Below are 786 nucleotides of genomic sequence, written 5' to 3' on the forward strand. Positions count from 1 at the left end.
GGTCATCCTTGGGCGGGTTTGACCTCTCTGGTATCTCCTACAAGTAAACAGACAACTACTATCCTTATCAGAAGGGAGTGGGCCCTACTTAGGGTGAGTCAGACTATACAGTCTAGATGGCTGATGTTAGGGAGAATAACCTCTGACCTGCTTTCGCTGACTGTCTAGTGAACAGTCATTCTCAAGCTAAATCTGGCATATATTTTGGGGAGACAAGAGAAATCCTTCTGTTCCCCACAAAGAATTGTTAAAAAAAAAAAAAAAAAGAACTTGTTCTTCCAGGCACAACAGTTGGACAAGTTACTGCTCCTCTCAGAACTCATGGGCTCTTGTACTAACTTCATGGGAGAGAGCATAAGCTTAGAGCCCCAGTGAAGAGGCCAGACCTTGTAGCCAACTTGACAGCCATTGTCAAAGCAAGTCCTTCCCTCTTTGCCAAGAGCAAAGAGTTCACACTTGGTTCTGGCCAGCAGGGCACAGAAGAAGGCTGTTGGGTGTTTTTGTGCCCTTCACTGATGGAGAAGTCACTCCAGGAATAAAGCAACAACCCTCTTGCCTCGCCCCACCCTTCCACCAACCTTTCACTTACTGTGTCAACCACCTCACCACCAGGAGGTATCTAACACCAGGATGAAAACTCAGCTTGCTGAGGAGGAAGTTAAAAACACTGGTCTCTAGGAGGGGGGCTGCTGAGCAAACTCTAGACCCACCTCCCCACAGACTGCTACTCTGAAAATGTAGTGTAAATATCTTCACTGCCTAAGAAACTGTGACTCGGGTTTTCTG

This window comes from Echinops telfairi, unplaced genomic scaffold, assembly GCF_000313985.2.
Source record: "Echinops telfairi isolate 266 unplaced genomic scaffold, ASM31398v2 ScPeMD7_2291;HRSCAF=2852, whole genome shotgun sequence".
NCBI classification, from domain to species: domain Eukaryota; kingdom Metazoa; phylum Chordata; class Mammalia; order Afrosoricida; family Tenrecidae; genus Echinops; species Echinops telfairi.